This window comes from Protopterus annectens, chromosome 4.part1 (assembly GCF_019279795.1).
Source record: "Protopterus annectens isolate FY-2018-M chromosome 4.part1, PAN1.0, whole genome shotgun sequence".
Lineage (NCBI taxonomy): Eukaryota > Metazoa > Chordata > Ceratodontiformes > Protopteridae > Protopterus > Protopterus annectens.
Genome location: NC_056734.1, coordinates 371,593,876 through 371,613,986, shown reverse-complemented (window position 1 = coordinate 371,613,986; position 20,111 = coordinate 371,593,876). Strand labels below are relative to the sequence as shown.

Below are 20,111 nucleotides of genomic sequence, written 5' to 3'. Positions count from 1 at the left end.
ATACTGTTAAAGAATTGCCAACATTGAAAACCTTTCTGTTGTTGCCATGCAGAGAATACTTGACTAGATAATGTATAAGCCTTGGGTATTAAAGGACAGGATTCCATTATTTTAAAAAGCTCATTACACTTGTTGGAGACTTCCAGTCATCTCTACAGACTTTACCCAGAACTAAACAGAATGCCAATGATCATGTGTGGTCCATAACCTGTACAGTAATCCTTTAAGCAATGTATCTTGAGCTTGCTTCTTGTTTTCTTTTCATTTTTTACTTGCATGTTTTCCCCATGAAACAAGTAGATAGTTGTCAGGCAGCAGGTCTTTTTTGGATAGGAAACATTTTTACAAGTGGGGGCATCACAGAGATTTCTACTTTCAGCATGTTACTTGGTACTTTAATAAAGCTGAATATAAATTATAATTAGAACTGCAGTGCAAGGAGAAGTGGTTTGAGTCGAGTGCTTCTGGTTTTTCTTGTACTTGATTTTGACTGGCATTCCAGTAATGTATTTAAAAAGTAATTTATGTTTTCATGCCTCACAACCTTTTGTTTTAATCTAGATATTAAGTAAGCTGTCATGCAGCCATTGCATTGAAATATTTTTATTCTTCTACACTTATTTTTGTCTTGATTGGACTCTCATAATGATGGTTTGCCACCCAGGGCAGCGTATTTAATTAAAGTTAGTTTTTGTGGTTTTGAGAATAGCTCCTCCCCTTTCTAGTTGGCCACACCCCTTCCCATTGACCCCACCCATTCAGCTGTCTCCTGCAGCCCCCCTTTGATTTGAAGTCACCAGTCGCCACTGGGTGTTGGTAGAGGCCGTGGACCTCGAGTGTCGGTCCTTGTCTTTGCGTTTTTTTAGACAAAACCGGAGTCGGAGTATCCGACATAGTATAGTTAAATGCTTTGCCAAAATAATGCTGGGCGAACTCCGCCCGACGCTTAATAGTGCGTTTGTTGAATGTAGCACAAAAGCGACAGAATGAGACGTCGTGGTCTGGGCCTAAACAAGGTATACAGAGGGAATGGAAATCCTTATGCGGTATTTGCTTCCCACAAGAAATACAATTATTAACTTTGTCTGACATCGGTCTGAGGCAAGAAAAGTTTCAACGGGTACTTAGCTTTTAAGAAGACTTCGGTTCCAAATTTTTCGTAATCTCAGGAGCTGGCCGACCGGCACTTGCGAACTGCTTCTGCTTCGGGCACCGTGTGGCAAGAAAGACTGAAGAAAATGGCGTCGGCTGGTTCTTTTATACCCCTGTCGCACTGACGTCAGGGAAGAAGCGACGACAACCGACGCCGGACCTAGACTTTGGAATTCGGCCGACCGAGGACCCGCCTGACGGCAGGAGAAGCCATCTGTTATGACTGCAGCTGTATGCACGATGAACATCTATGCTAAACTACTTTAGACTTAAAAGAGGTTTTAACATCTCTCTAAAAACAGCAGCTTGAGAAGGCATCCAACTTCAAAGCATCTCACATCTGCTCCTTAATATAATTTTTTTTTGGAACATTCTCCCAAAAACTTCAGTAAAAGAATTTCCAATAGGAGAGAAAAAAATGCATAGTTTTACTCCATCTTCAAGACAATAACACAACATCTTGTGAGCACATTTCAAGCAACACTCCAAGTGTAGCAGTCTGGAAGTTTTGATTATTCTTCTGTGGCAAAAAAAGAGCCATCTCTGGAATGCCCAACTCTTAAATGTCAACAGCAACCTCTATGAGAAGACAAATTCACCTGCTTGAATTCCTTGCAATTCAGGAAACTGTTCCCTACATTTAACTTTGCAAGGAAGGTACTGAAGTACCAGAAATAATTTACAATGACTAGGTCCATAACCCATGACTTTCATTTTTATGCAACTATCTGTCCCAACCCATACCTTGCTAAGGGTCCAAGGAGTGCAAGTGCAACAGATGCAACAAGAGGGTGTTACCACTTACACAAGAGAACTAGCTCTTGCTAGGCAACCTTTCCCATTCCCTGCAAAACAGCACCTCAGGCCAAATCACTGACCTCTACCAGGCTTCACTAGTGGGACATTTGCAGAGATGCTCCTTTATCTCCAGTGGCATGGTAAGCAGGCTTTACATTTCACTCCTACCCCTCCACAGACAGGCCTCCAACACAGAAGCCTCTAGCTGAATCCAGGACATCAGAGGAACAGGCTGGCACCTTGTCCCTGTATTAACAAGCCAAACCAAAAGAATGCCTTTGCAAAGGGAGAAATACTTGTTCTTACCAAACTTGCAGCTGGAACCCACTGCCAACCTGCTGTCTTGTCTGAATCAGGAGCTCTTCCAGATGAGAGAGAGGCATGAATGCTTGAAAAGTGAGGTAGATGCCTATGAGCTACAGGGGACAACATACTAGACCTGATCATTACCAACATGGGGACTCTATGCTCCACACCAGAAGTATATCCCTCATTAGTAAGATCAGACCATAAATTAATTTCACTGGATGTCCACATCCCGACCCCACCCCCAGCCCAGAAAACCACAGTGAAAAACTTCTCAAAAGCGAACTTCTCACTTCTCAAAACCGAAGTGGAATCCTTCAAGGCCCCAGGGACAGTGGAAACTACAGCCCAAACTGCAGAATCCTATATAAATGCATTCTACGGACATCTCCAGGAATGCATGGATCATGCTATCCCAAACAAAACCAAGACCCAATCATCCAAAGTCAGGCGTCCAGTCTGGTGGACCCCTGCCATAAATAAACTGTACAACAGAAGGAGGAAGCTACTACATGATAGAGCAAAATCCCTAATAGGGAAGGCATCTCTGATCAGTACTAGCAAAAAATTACGATCCCTCATAAAATCCTCCAAGGCCAGCTTCGACAGAAAAATTGCACAGGACACCAAAGACAAGCATAAGGCTTTTTTCAGTTATGTTAGAAACCTGGGATGCAACTCCCAGACTTGTTCTGAGTTTATTCTAAACGACAAAAAATACACTGAACCCACAGACATCGCCAATATCCTGGCAGACAGGTTCAGTGCAAACTTCTCCCAAAAGAGCAAGTATCTATCCCGGCAGAGGGCTGCCTCCCAAACATCTCAGATGCTCAGGTGAAGGCTGCCCTCTCCAAAGCAAAAAACACTGCTTCCATGGGACCAGATGGCGTCCCAGGTTGCGTCCTACATGAACTACAAGAGGAACTAATCCCTCAAATAAAACAGCTATACAATCTCAGCCTCACTACAGGATATGTGCCCACAGAATGGCGTATAGCAACAGTGGTCCCACTCCACAAAGGTGGAGCCTCTACGGACCCTGGAAACTATCGCCCCATAAGCCTGACTAGCTTAGTCTGCAAGGCTATGGAGAGGATCATCATGGAGCTCATAAACAAAGACATTGGGGACCTACAGTCACTAGATCCTACCCAGTTCGGCTTTGTCAAGGGCAGATCCTGCCTTTTGAACCTGGTTGACTTCTTTGAAACAGTCACCAAAGCCATAGATGAAGGGAAGGTAGTCCACACAGCCTATCTGGACCTTGCAAAGGCATTTGACACAATACCCCACTCGGGCATCACAGATAAGCTATCCAGCTTAAATATAAACCCCTATGTCACAAACTGGCTCAAAGACAGAACCCACACAGTGAGAGTTGCTGGAGCCATGTCAGACTCGAAACCGGTCACAAGTGGCGTCCCACAGGGTTCTGTCCTGGGACAACTCTTGTTCAGTATATACTTTTCCGAGGTACAGGCAAATGTGGGAGGACTATGGCTCACCAAGTTCGCAGACGACTGCAAACTGGGCGCCATAATCAACTCTCCAGCTGACACAAACATCCTTCAAAAAGGTCTCACAGAGACAGATAACTGGTGCCAGCACCATGGTTTAAAGCTAAATGCCAAAAAATGTATAGTCACACCCTTTGGCAAACACAATGTGCCCACAAATTACCACATAGGGGGAAACCCATTAAGTACAGAGAAAGTTATTAAGGACCTGGGGACCCAAGTTGATAGCAATCTCTCCTTTGAAAACCACATCGCCAAAGTGGTTAGAAAGACCTTCTACATAGCCCACCTCATCATAAAGGGTTTCACATCTAGATCAAGAGAGGTAATCGTGCCCCTTTATTCATCCCTCATCAGACCCATCATAGAATACAATGCCCCTTTTGGGATGTACCTTACCAGACACATGCAGCAATTAGAAAGACCCCAGAAGTATCTCACCAAGAGGATCAAAGGTCTCAAACAGATGCCATATGCTGCTTGGTTAAAAAAACTCCAGCTCTACTCAGTTGCATACCGCCTACTTCGAGGCGATCTATGCCTGAAATACAAAGCTATGTCAAATCCAGAATTAATGGACATGATCCACCTCAGTAAATCTAAATCCCTTAGAGCCACACGCTCGAGGGACTTGAACCTCAGCACAGAAATAAATAGAACTTGCTGGAGGGACAGGTTCATAACCCAGAGGCTCCCTTCGCTCTGGAATAGAATTCCAGTTCATGTGAGGCAGAGCACCTCACTGAATCTCTTCAAGAAGAATCTCGATAAGTGGATGGGGGATCGTAGGTTTGTCCCAGGGATTACTCCCGTGTCACTATTAGACAGAGGCACAGTAAACTAAACCTTAAAAAGGGCACAGTATACTCAAATCAAGGGGTGGCGTAAGCAATACAGAATCGGGCTAGGCTTAAAATTGCTCCAGGGCAGATAGCCTAGTATGAACCTATGAACCTATGGAGATGTTTACCTTGCTGAGAACACAACTACTCGGTCTTCCTTAACTCTGCAACACTTCAACAAGCTGGTCAAGGGCATCATTAAATGTGATAGTTTGCTTTGGACAGCAACCAAGAGAGACCAGAAGGACTGCATTCCAAGTAAATTACCAGCACAAATCTTGGGTTGCTGAGGACTGCTGCAGTAGCCTTAGCTGCTGCTTAGGATACAACAGCCAACCAGCTTCCAAAGCTTAAAGGGCACCTTCCACACACCCAAACCATTAATCAGCTCAAACAGAGAAAGTGTGGTTTGGGCACAAAGTCCTTCAGAACTTTCATGCCAACAGCAAGAGGCTAAAGACCTGAAAAGTTCTATAACATGAAAATAAACATAGAAGTGCTCAACCTGGCAACAAAAACATAAAAAAAATAAGGGAGTGAATGCAGCAATGATCATCTGAACGTCTACTGCTATGGTGAGTTTTCTTACATGGATGTACTGTGTTCATCATTTGATCACTGCTGCTGCAGCCTTAGCTATACGAGTAAGCTGCCATTGCTTACACTGACTGGGAGGAGGAAGGATGAGGGTCCAGGAGCCCCTGGAGAATTGTCTTACCAAGGAATGATGCAGACCTGGAGAATGAGTCGAATCTGTACTTCTTTGTAAAATTATGCACACAGGACCATGTTGCTGCTTCTAGAATATATCTGAAATCCACCCCTTTCCAAAAAGCTACAAGGAAGTGAAGACCCTGGGACAATGAGGCTTGACCCTGCCTATAATTGCCTTATTTTGGTGAGTATAACAAAAGGCAATAGCATGAAACAACCTTTTGCAGACGGTGTGTTTTGGCACAGGTTGCCATTTTTGTTACCTTCATAAGCAATGAATAACTGATGAGAGTTTATGAAAGTTTTGGTTATGTCAAGATAATATGGGTTGTCTGTAGACATTCAAAATATGGATCCATGGTGGCTGTAGAGACTACACCAGAGGGAAACAAGAGAAAAGATGAATGGTCTTAGGAATCAGAAATGGCCACAACAGAGTCACCCATCTGCAGCTGAGGCAAGTGTGTAGTCTGCTGAAGTAGCAAATGTTGCTTAAAAATATGTTTAGTTTTGCGGCTGGAAGAAGGAAGAACTGGTAAGATATTCCATGGTGAATCTGAAAAAGATGTCTGAATCCTGTAGAAGCCTGGCAGCAGCAGTTGATGAAAGAGTTAACTATTAAAGTTCTTTTTTCACTATAAGACACAGTGAAAAGCACTTTAAAAACTTATCCCAGCCCTCAAAACTAACAAGGTTAGGCCATAAACATATAATACACTTCAAGTGCTTATCTTACTAGACTTTCACACCTCTTTATGCAGAATAAAAGAGAGGTCCAGGAGATTAGTCTACAAAAGATAAAATGCTTTGCAAACGGATGAAAACTGGACATTTTCAAAAAGAATCTGTACCATAAAAATTTAAAAAGTTATGGCGAAACTCCATAGCAGTTTTCTGGCAATGTTGCATGCTGATCAGATTTCTCATCCTTCAAAGATACAATTTTTCTGCAATTTCTATGAGAGCTCTTTCTGGTAATGGGAGAAGTTCAAACTAAGATGAAACTGCTGGTATAAGTAAGCCTAAAGGTCAAGTAGCTGTCTTATTAAGCTAATGCACTCTTCACAGACAGAAAGTACAGTTGTGTACACTTACCATAAATGTAGATGTTCGAGTGTCTTCACTGTTGCAGTCATCACTGTAGGGTTCTTCCTGCCGGCAGGCAGCCCTCGGTCGGCCAGAATCCCAAAGTCTGGGTCCGGCGTCGGCTGTGCAGTCATCCTCCCCAACGTCAGAGCACCAGGGGTACAAAGCTCCCAGCCGACGCCATGTTCTCCAGTTTTTTTTGCCCCAGATGTCAGGTGCCTAAAAGTAAGGTACAACAAACCCCATACCGTGTAGCAAATACACCTCAGAAGAAGGGAGAAGCAGGGAACCACACTAATGAAAGAAAAAGAGGGGACAGGGGGGGGTGGGTAACCCAGACTTCAACAGTGAAGACACTCAAACATCTACATTTATGGTAAGTGTACACAACTGTACTATGTTCATCGTGTTTCACTGTTGCAGTCATCACTGTAGGGTTGAATCCCAAAGCTGAGATAAAGGGTGGAGGTTATTGAGTAGAAGGGGCGGCTAGAAGGCCTTGCAAGACTGCAGAAGCAAAGCCTGCCCTGGACTTAAAATAAAGAGGTAGATTATAGTGCTTAGAGAAAGTATGCACTGAACTCCAAGTTGCAACTTCCAAAATATCTTTGGTAGGTACTCCCCTGAGAAAAGCAGCAGAAGTAGCAGCAGCTCTGGTGGAGTGAGTCCTGATTTTTCCTGGCATTTGCTTTCCATGATGAGAGTAACAAAATCTGATTCCATGAGCAATCCATTTAGAAATGGTCTGTTTTGAAATAGCCTTGCCTTGGGAATTTGCTGCATAAGAAACAAACAGTTGTTCTGTTTTTCTGATATCCTTGGTTCTGTCCAGGTAAAAACAAAGCTGCCTGTGCACGTCCAAAGAATGCAAGATCCTCTCCCCCTTATTTTGTGGATTGGAGAAAAAAGCTGGCTGGTGAATAGTTTGGTTTAAAGCCACTTTAGAAACCACTTTAGGCATGAAAGTAGGGTTAGTCCTTAAAGAAACCCTGTCTTGATGAAAAATAATGTAAGGTTCCACAGCCAAGAGTGCTTGTAACTCAGACTCTTCTGGCTGAAGTCAAAGCCAGTAGGATAGTGGTCTTCCATGATAAATACTTTATATCAGATGTGGCAGCAGGCTCAAAAGGAGGCAGAGTAAGTTTTTCCAGAACATAGTTGAGGTCCCAGGCAGGTATGGGTGGTGTCCTAGGGGGCCTTAAATTCTTTGCTCCTCTGAGATATTGTTTCAGAAGTGGATGTGAAAAAATTGGAGGATCTGTATTGTAATGTGCAGAGATAGCCAAGGCATGTATTTTTATGGAGGAAAAGGATAAACCCTTACGTAACATGTCTGTCAGGTAATGTAAAATCAATGGAATATTTGGAATGAGAGGATCTGAATCCTGAGCATGCATCCAGGTGCAAAATCTCTTCCATTTACCTTCATAAGATTTTCTAGTGCTAGGCCATCTGGCTTCTAAGATAACATCCATGACCTGTTTGGAAAGGGTAGGATTAATCATAGACCCTGAATACGCCAGGCTGCAAGTTTTGATATGAGAGTGCAGAACCTGGCCCTGGTGTTGGGACAAAAGATTTGGAATGTGAGGTAGAATCCAAGGAGGTTCCTGGGACAGATTTATCAGTGTTGAGTACCAAAAATGTCGAGGCCAATTTGGGGGCCAGTAAAATCATCTTGGGTTTGATCTGTTTTATCTTTAATAACACCAGTGGAAAAAGAGGTAGAGGAGGAAAGGCATACCCCGAGAGGTTCCTCCAACTGAATTAGAGAGCATCCACTTTCCATGCTAGTTTGTGATATGTCCTTGTGCAAAAAGTCTGTAACTGGTAGTTGTGGGGAGATGCAAAGAGATCTATGTCTGGGCAGCCCCAGGCTTCTGTAATCATCTTGAATATTTGGGTGTCTAGCATCCACTCGTGTGGGTCTGACAGGTTCCTGCTCAGGCTGTCTGCCAGAGTATTTTGTTTCCCCTGGCAGGAACTGGGCTTGTAGGTCCACTTTGCAAGCTAGTGCTATGTTCCACAGAGTCATGGCTAGTCTGCAAAGGGGGTAGGAGTGTGAACCCCCTTGCTTGTTTATGTGCCACATAACTGTGGTATTGTCTGTCCGTATCAGTAGTTGCCCTGGCTGTAGAAGATCCCTGAAAGCCAAGAGGGCATTCTGCACAGCTAACATCTCTTAAATTGATATGTAGGTGCTTCTGATCCTCTGTCCAAAAACCTTGCAGGCCTTTCCCCTGCAAGTGGGCTCCCCATGCGTAATCCGAGGCGTCTGTCGTTAACACTTGGTAGGCTGGAGGCAGACTGAAGGCTTTCCCTTTGTTTTGAAGACATGCCATGGCCCACCAATGGAATTCCTTTTGCAGGCAAGGCAAGACAGCAATCTGTCTCTCTAGACTGTGACAATGCTGGGACCATACGCTTTTTAGGTACCATTGTATCCTTCTCATATGCAGTCTTGCATATGGTATGAGAATGATGCAGGAGGCCATGTAACCCAAAGCCTGCAGGAATTTCCTTGCAGTCAGCTGAGATTTTAATGCCAGGGTTTTGAAAGTTGAAGCCAGCTGAAGTTGTTTTTCGGATGTCAGGAATGCCATCTGGGTTGTTGTGTTTAAAAGAGCACCCAGGAAAGTTATCTGTTGTGTGGGTGTCAAATTTGACTTTATGTTCACAGTGAATCCCAGGTACTTGAGTAGATTTTGAACAAATTCCAGGTGCTGGAGTAAGACATCCTTGCTGTCTGCTTGAATAAGGCAGTCGTCCAGATAAGGGTAAATTTGAATTCCCTTGAGTCTGCAGTAAGCTACTACTGGTGCCAGGCACTTGGTGAAGACCCTGGGCACAGTAGACAGCCAAAGGGCAGTGCAGAGAATTGGTAATGTTTCGAGCCTGCCTTGAACCTGAGGTATCTTCTGCACTCCTGTCTGATAGGAATGTGTAGGTAAGCCTCCTTTTAAATCCAATGTCACTATCCATGCATTTTTGCTCAACACTGGCAGGAGCTGCTGCAGAGTAAGCATCTTGAACTTTGGTATCTCCAGGAAAGTATTTAAGACTGACAGATCCAGGATGGGTCACCAAGAATTTTGTTTTCTGGGAACTAGAAAGAGTCTTGAGTAAAAGCCTTGCCCTGTCTCTGATTGTGGAACCAGTTCTATGGCCCTCATAGCCATGAGGGATCCCACCTGGTTTAATGCCTCTGCCGCCCATTGTTTTTTTGGTAGGTCTGGCCATCCGTTTGGTCTTGGCAGGGTATGAAAGTGGAATTTGTAACCTTTTGAAACTACATCCAGAAACCACTTGTCTTGGGTTATGCAAGTCCATGTTTGGTGAAAAAGAGAGAGTTTTCCTCCTAGAGGGGCTTCTAGGAGAGGGGTTCCTGGAGCCATGCAGGGGGAGTCATTGAGCCTGTTTCCTATAAGATTGAGGTCTGTCCTCTCCACCCCTGGGGTGGAAGCACTCCCCTGTCTAGGTCTACAAGAGGTCTGTGCTTGAGGCTCTGGGGCCTGTCTGAGCTGGGAAAGGACCAATTTTTAGTTGGCCAATTTCTGCTAAATCATGGGGGCTGAACTTGTAAGAAATCCTTAACCGTTTGCATGGATTTTGCCTTATCCTCCATTTTCTTTATCACCTCTTCAGCCTTAGACCCAAACAAAACATTATGTTGAACAGAAGCATCCAGTAACTTTGCTTTCACTTGATCAGGCAAATTTTGTTCCTTTAACCAAGCATGCCTTCTAATGACCGTACCAGTGGCAGCCGCCCTGCATGAGGCCTCCAAAGCATCAAAACCACAGTGTAAGGTACGTTTCCCCACCTGCTCAGTAGCATGCATCAAATCATGTAATTCCTTATTATCTGCACATGCAGAAATGGTACCTAGCTTTTGTTTCATAACAGACAGAAGAAATTGCTGATATTTTTGCATATGAAATTGACAATTTAAAGCCCTAATGGATAAAGTAGCAGAAATGTACACTTTTGCCCCATCGCTCCAAAGATCTAGAATCCTTATCTGACGGAATAGGGTTCTTAGCAGTGGCGGCCTTAACACCCTTAGGAACCTGAGAAATGGTTTCTGGATCAGCAGTAGGATTTTTATAAAGAAACTGGTGGGAGTCAGGGACTCTGTAATATCTATCAGGCTTTGCAGGAGCTGGAGGAAAGGAGTCAGGAGTTAAATTAGCCACAGAAAAGACATCATCCACGATATCCAAAACAGGAGGAATAGCCAGGGGTCTGTGTTGGGGAAGAAGAAGGAAATCCCCAAGCCTTCTCTTAGATTCAGAGTACTCCTGTCCTTCCCAGTGAAAATGTTCCCTCATGTCATGTAAAGTTTCTACAAAAGAAAAATCCTCAGGGGGAGAAGCTGAAGGAATGGATTCCTCAGCATCAGAATCCTCATAAGGAGGGAAAGTATAATCCTGTTCAGAGGAAGACACTGAAGAGATAGATGCCTGATCAGAGGATTCATAGTCCAATTCTTGTCTTGGCCTTTTGTCTGGAGGGGGATGTGAACCCCTAATTATAGTTAGTAAATCCTCCGCCATTTTAAGCATTTGTTTTTGAGATTTAGGTCCCGGATCAGAGGAGGCCTGGGCTTGAGTCTTTGTTTTAGAAGGAGTCTTTGCCTTTGCCTTTATCTGAAGCTGTGTAGGCCTGAAAACCCCCTCGGAAGCCGGTACCTACACAGCGGCTCCGGACCCATCCGAGGGAGCATTATCCGAAGGTCCTGCACCTGGAGTACTCAAAGGCCTAGATGGCTCCTCGTGGGAGTCCGTTTCGGCAAGCAGTTATGTAATGGCCAACAACAGGGGCTGCAAAAGCGCCTCACTGATGACGGCTGAACCTGCAGCTGGCTCTGATTGTAAACCGTCGTCTGATTTGGACCTCAGAGGCCTGTCCTTATCCTTGCGCCTTTTGTGAACTCCGGTAGTCAGAAGCGTGTCTGACGACATATTGTAATTAAATCGCCTGCCAAAGTAGTGAAAAGCAAAAGCATATCTCCGCTTAATAGTACGTTGATTAAATCTAGCACAAAACCAAAAACTAGCTATGTTGTGGTCAGGGCCTAGACAAGGAATACAGTAAGAGTGGAAATCCTTATGAGGTATTTGCTTCCCACATGAAATACAACCATTAACTTTTTCTGACACTGGACTGGAGCAAGAAAAAAGTTTCCCCAACAGGGTACTTAGCTTTGAGAAGAAGAAGAAGTCAGTCTTCGGAATGAAGCACCAAAAATATCAGGAGTCAGCCGACCGGCACTTGCGAACTGCTTCCACCGCACGGCAAGAAAGACTGGAGAACATGGCATCGGCTGGGAGCTTTGTACCCCTGGTGCTCTGACATCAGGGAGGATGACTGCACAGCCGACGCCGGACCCAGACTTTGGGATTCTGCCTGACCGAGGGCTGCCTGCCGGCAGGAAGAACCCTACAGTGATGACTGCAAAAGTGAAACACGATGAACATCCATAATTAGCCACAATTGGGAAACAACAAAAAAAAAAAAAAAAAAAAAGAAGTTAAATGGATTAAAGGGGAAATGCTAAAAAATCTTTCATGAAAAATAAAGGGCTCTCCTGAGGGACATATGGTCCATATGAAAGTCCACATACAAAGAGCCTTCCTCTCTGAAAAATGAAAAAATGCTACCAAGAAACACGTTCCTGAATACAGACTAAGTTTGACAAAAAAAAAAATCTAGTGAACCAGATATATAATACATTTAAACTAACAAACTAATCAATAACATTCATTCCATACCACTGAATACCATATCAAAAAGATAATTCTCAGAAAAAAATAAATCTCAAATGCCCATCTGAAGCCACCCATGAATGAACACTGCCAAAGCCACTGTGGTAGCAAGTTCCACAGGCAAGGCGTCTGATTAAAAAAATTTGCAATACCCAGAAATTTTAAAATGGACCCATGGAACTGCTAAGCAGCCCCTTTGAAGATGAAAGCAAGACCCACCTGGGGCAGTAGGGCACAACAAACTACTTCAGGTAACAGGGACCAAAGTCATGAGTGGACATGTAAACTAACACTAAGATCTTATAGATGGTTCTGTAACACACAGGAAGTCAATGAAGGCTGTACAGAACAAACCTAACATGCTGGTAACATGATATATCAGTAATTAGCCTGGCTGCAAAGTTGTGCATCATCTCTAAATGGTACAGCTCAGCATTAGAAAGTCCCAGGCAATTGGCATTATAGTAATCCAATCTAGAAGAGACCAAGGAATGAACAGAGAGCAGCTTGAGACATCAAGTGCTTAAATCCTTGATATGTTTTGCAAGTGAAACAGGAGGACTTCACTGCAGGAGATGCTTCATCCAAAGTGTAGCCTACAGTCTAGACTACCACAAAGTTTCAAGCTTGTTACCACAGTACATAACACAGTTTGATAAAGGTGGAGTAGAAAAATCTCTCAAGGATGTCTGAATGTCAATGCCTCTCTTTTGGTGGTATTCAATTTTAACCAATTTGTGGATAGCCATGAATGTGCGTCTTTTAGATCATCAGCCATGGAATATACACTATCACCACATCATCTTGGGGAAAGAAGTAGATTTGGATGTCATCAGCATAGCTATGGTACAACAGACCCCTTTCCCTAAAAAGATCTCCTAAATGAAACATGTAAAACATGAAAATAAAGGGCCTAAGACAATGGTACTCCAAAAATGCAGATAGCACAAGGAAGAATTAATCCCTAATTACACCTTATAAGTATGGCCAGAGGTACGAAACAAACCAATTTAGAATCATTGCAGAAATACCACAGTACGTTCAGAGATAATCAAAATGCCATGGTCTACTTCATCAAATACTGCACCATGATCCAGGAGGATCACACACACGTATGTGTGCACATGTATGGAACACAGGGAGCTGATGCTTGTTAAATGAAATAGCTTGTGTCATAGGTTTACAAAATCAGTTTCATGACTATTAGCAAAGCTCCAAATCACAAAGTTTCCTAATCATAAATACAAGATAATTTATGTATCACATATATTAAACCCCTACATATCAAATTTACTTGTTTTTTTTATTCTATAATACTGTTTCACACTGAACTAATGTATTAATTTAACAGTCTTAAGTTTGTACTATATAAAGCTTTATGCAATATGTGAAGATTTTTATGAATGGAGAGTTTTGACAGTGGATACAGATATTTAACCATTTTTAATGGTAGTTAATTTGATATTATTTTAGTAGCTCAGTGAGTTATATTAGAAATGAATTGTGCATTTTGGTTATGTTTTTATAGCTACATAATTAGAATTAGGTGTTTTGTGCTGGTTATACTCTTTTATAATTGGCTAGCTGCAGCCTGTGAGTTGTGTTTTTTATTTTGCTTCAATATGAATTTCACTAGAAAAGGACTAATTTAGGAGGGCAGTTTGTTGTTTCTTGGGATTTTTATACATAAGCTTTGTATGTGCACTGAGTGATGATGCTACATTAAGTTTAGTCCCTGTTTTATTTCTTATTTTTTTATTAGAATTTAGAAGATTAAAATAAAAAAATGTTAACTTGCACAGGTAATGCTATTTCGGCAGGGGAATGGATGTGGATTTGTGTGTGCAGTTACATTTTTCTTTTTACAATGTAGTGAATAGGGAAAGCAGTCAGTGTTTTCATTTACGTTTTACTTATTTTTTTCTTAAATTGTGTAAACTGGGGTTTACGGGATTGTTTTAGTAGGGTTGAGGTACGTTGGGAGAGTCACAATCTATTTTTTTCTCTGTGCCATTTGTAAACGTCAGCTTTTAGTGAGAAGTATAACTATGATGGACTGTGGGACAATGTTAGTGGCACTGATGACAAGCCAAGATATACATTCGATGTACCAGATGTGTGTTCTTACATCACCCTTTGTCTAGAGTCTACTATTAGGCTAACATAAGGACAATAAACAGTAGTAAATTAACCAGCATGTTTTTTGAAATCAAAGTACCCACAGAAAACCCATGCAGACATGGGGAAAACAAAATCCATACAGAAGCCACAAACCAGGCTTGAACTCTGGACTCTGAATAAGTGGGGTAGAGATCTTAAGAATGAGCCACCATGCTGTCTGTGCAATGTACTAATAAATCTTCACATCTCTCTGTTTAAATTCAATGTCTTCATACTATATACATACATACTATATGTGGGGCGACAGGTATGAAAAAAAGAAAGGATGCCCCCCTCTCTACATCTGTTGTGGTTTGCAGTTATAACCATGTTCAAAACTTATGTAGTGTGAGTGTGTGTGTGTGTGTGTGTGCTGTATATATTTCCTATTAATTTTATCAGTTTTTGGGAAGCAGTTACATTAAAAACCATACTGCTTATAATAACGGTTTCTGCAGTTCTTTTTATTTCCAGTTTCCTGTCTAAGACACCAAAAAGCTACAGTTGTATTAGCTGTAAATGAAATAGGTATAAACAAAGTGAATCATGGCAGGACACAGGGAGGGGGATGATGACAGGGCTCACGTTTGTTGCCACAACTTTAATAACATGCATAAACTACAACAAAAATTGAAATATGTGTGTTCTTACCTTAAATGTATTCAAGGCCTTCCCCAAAGCCTCAGTTGTTTCCATGTCCAAGTGGTTAGTTGGCTCATCCAGAATATAGAAGCTGGGACTGCAGAGAGAACACAAACTGCACATCAGAAAAATATAATTAATAAGCTTAGGTAGAGCATTTTAAATCGGGGTGCGATCAAACATTGTGTTCTGTTCCGACTTTTTTTTAGTCTTCTTTTACGAAGGAAAAAAAATAAACATCCCACACTGTAACAAGCATACACCAAGTATGTCAAACCAAATATGTAGCTGACACCTTAATACAACAGTTTTTCATCTCATCACAAATGCACATAAAAAATATACATCTCAATAAAAAATGAACTAATGAAAATGTATCACCTAATTTCTTTTATGACTAAATGGGAAACTGATGAACTATATGAAGCACATATATACATATGTATGTGTGTGTGCGCGACAACACGAATGTACACAAGACCCATGGTGTCCAAGAATGAAAAACATATGATTGAAGAAATGGATATTAGACAACTCCTGACACCCTATGTACTCTTGTTCATGTGAACAGAAAAGCAACTTCTATAGATTTCCAAAATCAGTTACTTGTAATGTACATACACACACACAATCACCTTAAGAGAGAGAAGTCCTGTAAATCCTGTATAGTGAAATGGACCACCCTCATCTCCAATACATTTATGTGCAGACTGGCTGCTGTGACCAAACATGGACTTGTCCTTCTTGATAACACCCTCCCCTTCCCCATCCCCTGCCTGGGTGATGCATCCATGACCACAGTTGTTAAAATGGAGGAAGGGTGAAAGAGGCTGCCCAGAGCAAGGTTGAGAACATGTAACAAACAGCAAAGACAGGTTTTACAAGCTCTGAATTTATCTGAGCCAATAAGAGTTCTATGCACTGCATTCACAGTTTCTTGAATATCCACTGCAGAGTCCACATGTGAAATCTGACAAGAGGAACCAGGCGAACTGTACCTGTCATCAGTCTCAAAGTGTTGAGGAAGATAGCTGCTGAAACTGAAGTTAGCTGAAGTAAGGACACTTCCTGAACTGGAGAAATTCTTTGTAGGAGGGAGAATGACCTTACAAAGACAGAATATCTAGTGTTCAGCAAATGACTGTAATGGCTGCAGCTGTGACTTCGCTGTAGTAAATACCCCCCATGCTTACACCAGACTCTTCATCACTGGAGCAGTTCATCAGGTTGTGGAAGACATTGACACTGTAGACTGTGGCTTACTGAAACTACAGCAATGCACCTATGCACTTCTTAAACACGGGTTCAGGCACCTAAGCAGCGAGACATTTCCCTGTGGTATATTTGACTGGGGACACATGGCTGAAGTGGCATTCAGCTGCAGAGAAATATGACTGCAAATTCTCTGTGGGCAAAGACAAGCACACACTGCCATGCTCACAGCTTTAATAAGCAAGGGGATGAGGACAGAAGAAGTAATGAGTGTTGTGCTCAGTGTACAGTACATACTTGTATAACTACAACATGTAGAAGTGTGCTACAGCATGGAGGAAATCCTGCAGGCTACTGTAGTCACCTTTATGCCCCAGTTTGTGTTTTAGGTAATGTTCCCTAGACATTGTGAAGGGGGTAGTGGGCCACACACTCCAATTATAAAGGCACTGCCCATTGTGCATTGTATTTTTACTGTCACTGACATGCCCTCTGGCCAGCCTGCTGCTGATGCCTGCCATATTACCTACTGTCTCATGTTCCCTTGGGGGCCATGGACATTGTTTTCCCTCTGTGCATTTGGTTATTAAAACTGTGGGCATAGCAGTGTATGCTTCTCTTTGCCCACAGGGAATTTGCAAACAGCCATATTTCTTTGCAGCTGAATGTCACTTCAGCCATGTGTCCCCAGTCAAATGTACCACAGGGAAATATCTCACTGCCTAGGCGCCTGAACCCCTTAAACACCTTTGAGCCTGATTTCAAAGCAAGTGAAGGAGCCCAGAACAGAGAAATTTACTGAACTCTTGCAATCTTTGTAAGTAGGCATCTTGGTGGTTTAAATAGCACACCTAACCTCCTCTTGAGAAGCAAGGAAGCACAGATTGCATTGTGACCATCTGGAATTTTTTTCTGTGGCCAAACTCATTTAAGCCATTTAGATCCAGAATCTCATTACTTTTAGATTGAGATAAGCCAGAAGTTAAATAAGGCCTTAAAAGAGTACGCTACCTTTTAAACTAGGTTCAAATACACCCAGCTATTCTTATAACCTCTTTTGAAAGACAACCAGTTATCCAATCTGTTATGAAAGATATTCATAAATAATAGATGCATTTACTCTGTTTACCTCCACAAAATTAGTTTCTAATGTATTTGGACTGCATGCAAAAAGAGATTCCAATGGAAGCACCAAGAGCAACATTATATTTATTCCTATAAATTAAAATGAAGTCCCCCCAATCAGCCTATAATTAATAGAAAATGAGAATGTTTTTCAATGTGTTCATGTAGCTTGGGTGTTTAACCTTAGAAATACAGTTTTAAAGCTTAGTTGAATCCTTTCTAGTTTACTGATAAGGCAGTAATTTGTAGATACAGACTAAAGCCACATATGCAATTACTGGTCTGATTATTTATAAATGGACAACATTTCACTTTTCCTACTAATTGTTCTAAAAAAAGTTTGAGTTCAAAGTAGTATTTTAGTAATTTATCAATTCTAAGATGGTATCATTAAGAACATAAGGAAAACAAACGTTTCCTACCAAAATTTGCTACTTTACACTGCTTAGCATAGAACTCCATACTATATGATCTAAACCAGCTGACCAACCTATCCAGTAAATTTTGTATACTAGAACAACCAGTTATATTAGAAATAAAGTACAGTTGTGTACCTACCATAAATGTAGATGTTCGAGTGTATTCACTGTTGCAGTCATTACTCTTGGATTATCCTGCTGGCAGGCTACCCTCAGTCGGACAGAATTCCAAAGTCTAGGTCCGGCGTCGGTTGCTGTCGCCTCTTCCCTGACGTCAGTGCACCAGGGGTATAAAAGATGCAGCCAACGCCATTTTCTTCAGTTTTTCTTGCCCCAGATGTCAGGTGCCCCAAAAAGGTAGGCTGAAAAATATACCAATAAGAAATGCATGCACAAAAATAACATTTCCTTCATCTACAAGCAAATGCACCAAAAAGGTTGTATAGGATAGAGAAGTGCAGATAAGTCCCAGCAAAGAGAAGGGGGATGGTGGGTGTGTAACCTAGACTGCAACAGTGAATATACTCTAAAATCTACATTTATGGTAGGTACACAACTATACTATGTTCATCGTGTTTCACTGTTGCAGTCATTACTCTTGGGTAGAATCCCAAAGCTGAGGATGGCTGGCTGGGCTAAATAGGATTAGGAGAGTCTGAGGCCCTGCAGAATTGCAGTGGCGAAGCCTGCTCTGGACTTAGAGTAGAGAGGCAAGTGGTAGTGCTTTGTAAAGGTGTGCACTGAACTCCAAGTTGCAGCCTCTTAACATTTCTTTGGTTGGTATTCCTCCTAGGAAGGCTGCTGAAGTAGCTGCTGCTCTGGTGGAATGAGGCCTAATGCCCTTAGGCACTGATTTGCCATGTTGAAAATAGCAGAAACGGATGCAATGGCCTATCCATTTAGAAATAGTCTGTTTTGAGATAGCCTTTCCTTGTGATCCTGCAGCATATGACACTAAAAGTTGCTCAGTCTTTCTGAAAGCTTTAGTTCTGTCCAAGTAGAAGTGCAACTGCCTGTGTATGTCCAAAGAATGCAGAATTTTCTCACCCTTGTTCTGTGGATTTGGGTAAAAGGTAGGCAAGTGAATGGTTTGGTTGAGGGCCACACTGGACACCACCTTAGGCATAAATGTAGGGTTTGTCCTCAGAGAAACCCTGTCTGGATGAAAAATGATGAAAGGTTCCACAGCCATGAGTGCTTGTAACTCCGAGACTCGCCTTGCAAAGGTTATGGCTAGGAGCAGAGCTGTTTTCCAGGATAAGAATTTTATATCTGCTGTTGATGCTGGCTCTAAAGGAGGCAGTGTGAGTTTTTCCAAAACATAACTGAGGTCCCAGGCCGGAATTGGTGCTCTCCTTGGAGGCCTAATGTTTTTGGCCCCTCTGAGGTACTGCCTTATTAAAGGATGAGAAAAGATAAGTGGTTCCATATTGTAATGTGCAGAAATGGCAGAGGCATGCACCTTAATTGATGAGAAAGAAAGGCCTTTGTTCAGCATCTCAGTTAGGTATTGTAAAATCTGAGGAATATTTGGTACAGACGTGTCAATGCCTTGTTCCTGGTTCCAAGAACAGAATCTCTTCCATTTTTCTGCATAAGATTTTCTGGTACTGGGCCTCCTGGCCTCCCAGATAACATCCATAACAGCTTTTGAAAGAGGAGCGTTCTGAATGGCTACATTATCCGCCATGCTGCCAGATTTAAGGTCCTGAGTTGTCTGTGCAGGATCTGATTGTTTTGTTGGGTCAGCAAGTGAAGTTTGAGGCAATATCTATGCTGGACCTTGAGACAAGCTCTTTAAGATTGTGTACCAGTGTTGGCGTGGCCAGTCTGGTGCAATCAGAATCATTTTTGGCTTCTCTTGTCTGACCTTTAGGAGTACTCTGGGAAGGAGAGGTGGGGGGGGGGGAGCATATACTGTTAGATTTTTCCAGCTGAATGACAGGGCATCCACTTTCCATGCTTGCTTGTGGTAAATCCTTGTGCAAAATCTCTGCAATTGGCAGTTGTGAGGGGAGGCAAATAGATCTATGTCTGGGCATCCCCATTTCCTTATTAACATGCTGAAGACTTGTGGATCCAGTTTCCATTCATGGGGATCCATGAAGTTTCTGCTTAGTTAGTCTGCCAGAGTATTTGTTTTTCCTGGCAGGAATTGTGCTTGCAGGTGAACTTGAAAAGCCAATGCTGTGTACCATAAGGTCATTGCTTGTCTGCAGAGGGGGTAGGAATGTGTACCTCCCTGCTTGTTTATGTACCACATGACCGTAGTGTTGTCTGTCTTTATCAGTAACTGTCCTGGATGAAGCAGGTCCTTGAAAGCAGTCAGGGCATTTTGAACAGCTAGCATCTCTTTTTGAATGATGT

The 20,111-nt window shown here is 42.3% G+C and overlaps 1 long non-coding RNA gene across 1 annotated transcript in view; it reads right to left on the bottom strand.

Annotated features, from left to right (window-relative positions):
- The window catches only part of LOC122800866, a 91,207-nt gene extending 76,122 nt beyond the window's left edge, over nucleotides 1–15,085 (bottom strand). Inside the window, exon 1 of the long non-coding RNA XR_006364651.1 lies at nucleotides 14,998–15,085. This is a non-coding gene — a long non-coding RNA (uncharacterized LOC122800866). The remainder of the gene's footprint in view (nucleotides 1–14,997) is intronic.
- Nucleotides 15,086–20,111: the final 5,026 nt, after the last annotated feature.